Raw genomic sequence first — 2,500 nt, forward strand, 5'->3', positions numbered from 1 at the left:
TTCCCCCCAAAATAAACCTGCAAACAAAGCCCTGGCCAGGATGTTGGAATTAATAATATTTTGTGTCGCTTCCTCGAGAATTTCAAGGTTTGTTTTCTATTTATGAAGCGTTTTGTCTCTCAGTACTGTGGATTTTAATTTGATTTATGGGTTATGGGTAAGGCTTTGCCTTCAGTTCTACATCTGTGTACAGGCAGTGGGGAAAAATTAATTAAATTATGCTGCCCATAAGGATTTCACTGTTCCCTGGAATGGGATACCACCAGGAATGGGATGCTCCAAGCACTTTATTTAGAAATTATATATAAATTATATCTAGAAATTACATCCACAACATGCCATGTTGTATACAGAAAAATGAGATTTTTTTTTCCTGTGTTTATTGAGGTTCAGGAATATGTCAGGTATCCTGTTCTGTTCACACCATTGCTCTGTGGCTTCCTTCAATTTTCCTTCACTTCCAAGGAAGTTTTTATTGGTGGCCACTCCATTTTTTCCCAGGAAACCTCTGCACAAACTGATTTAAACACTTCATGTCCTCGGTTTTTCCTTTCTGTGACCCCACTGAGCTCTTCAATCCTGCAGAACGAGGCAAACCAGCAATAAAACTCTAAATTTTACCCTGCCACATCCAGTGGTGCCAGCCAGACTTCAGGAGGGCCAAAATATTCTATTTTTAAACCCAAAATCACGCTTTGAAGTATTTATTGCAGCCAGAAAAGGCACCGAGATCAGCACAAACTGTATTTTATTTATGCCAGAGGTACAAAATAGAGATTTTTGCTCAGAGATTGTGCCTTGCAGAGATTTAGGCCTGGAAATGGGAATACTTTGATTTTTTTTTTTCCCTGCTTAGCCTTGGCTCAAGGATATTTTAGTTTCTTCATTGGTTTCTTGCAAAGGAATAATTGGTGCCACAAAAGGAAATTGTTCTGGGTTTTAATGCAGATTTCAACTGCTCAGATCTCCAGCTGTCAACACATCTATAGAAATATAGATAAAATAGACTATATATTTAATTTAATAATAGATTTAATTTAAATTTAATTTAATAATAGGCTTTATATTTAATATAGATTAAATATAAATCTGGTAGATTTCTATTTCTTTATATCTACAATATTGAATATTATTATGTTGTATATTATATATTATTGTATATGTAAAACACCTTGAGTTGGAAACAAAGTGAAAGGTGGGATTTATCCTGAATTCCCTGTGGGATTTATCCTGAATTCCCTTTGGGATTTATCCCGAATTCCTTGTGGGATTTATCCTGAATTCCCTGTGGGATTTATCCCGAATTCCCCACGGGATTTATCCTGAATTCCCTGTGGGATTTATCCCGAATTCCCCATGGGATTTATCCTGAATTCCCCATGGGATTTATCCTGAATTCCCCATGGGATTTATCCTGAATTCCCCATGGGATTTATCCTGAATTCCCCACGGGATTTATCCTGAATTCCCTGTGGGATTTATCCTGAATTCCCTTTGGGATTTATCCTGAATTCCTTGTGGGATTTATCCTGAATTCCCTTTGGGATTTATCCTGAATTCCTTGTGGGATTTATCCTGAATTCCCCGTGGGATTTATCCTGAATTCCCCGTGGGATTTATCCTGAATTCCCCATGGGATTTATCCCAAATTCCCCATGGGATTTATCCCAAATTCCCCGTGGGATTTATCCTGAATTCCCTGTGGGATTTATCCCGAATCCCCATGGAATTTATCCCGAATTCCCTGTGGGATTTATCCCAAATTCCCCATGGGATTTATCCCAAATTCCCCATGGAATTTCCAGCTCGTGGCATTTTCTCCATGGATACTCTGAGAAATTGCCTGGAAATGATTTTATGAGATGTTGGGAGCTAACGTTGATCCCTGTAGAAAGGAACAAGCTGCAGGATATTTTGGCAATATTTGGTAAGAATAAAACAGATTTTTCTCGTAATTGACTTCACTTTAAAAAACCACGCCGCTAAATCACTCAGAGATGTTGTTTGAGTGGGCTTCTAGCTCGGTTTCTAAGAGAAAATCAGATTATTTCTTGGCCACCTACCTATGAAAACATTTTAACAGCCTTTTTTGCTTGACCCTGTAGTTATATATTTTATTTTACATAATTCCTGTGAGTGCTGAGAAAGGCCAAAGAGAAAACCACAGGAATCAGCAGGAAAAAGCATTTTCTCTCAAGCACATCCTCCTGATGCATTTAAAGTACAATTTAAAAAGATTTTAAGGAGTTTTATTCCACTTCACTCATATTCCCTCAATGTGGAATGCTCAGAGTTTGGTTTTTAGGCCCAGCTGAGCTTCACTATTTTATTTATTCTCTGTTTATTTAATATATTAAAGAACCACGGAATCATTTCAAATGGAAAAGACCTTTAAGAGCATCAAGCCCAATAATATTTAGCAGATGAAAAAACCCAAAAATCCACAAAATACACTTGTAATGTTCTAAATTCATGATGCAAAAATAGCAGCTAGAGGTTG

The 2,500-nt window shown here is 37.2% G+C and overlaps 1 protein-coding gene across 1 annotated transcript in view; it reads left to right on the forward strand.

Annotated features, from left to right (window-relative positions):
* The window catches only part of PPM1L (protein phosphatase, Mg2+/Mn2+ dependent 1L), a 60,117-nt gene that overhangs the window by 39,465 nt on the left and 18,152 nt on the right, over positions 1 to 2,500 (forward strand). The window lies entirely within an intron of this gene.

The sequence above is a fragment of the Parus major genome, chromosome 9, assembly GCF_001522545.3.
Source record: "Parus major isolate Abel chromosome 9, Parus_major1.1, whole genome shotgun sequence".
Taxonomy (NCBI): Eukaryota; Metazoa; Chordata; class Aves; order Passeriformes; family Paridae; genus Parus; species Parus major.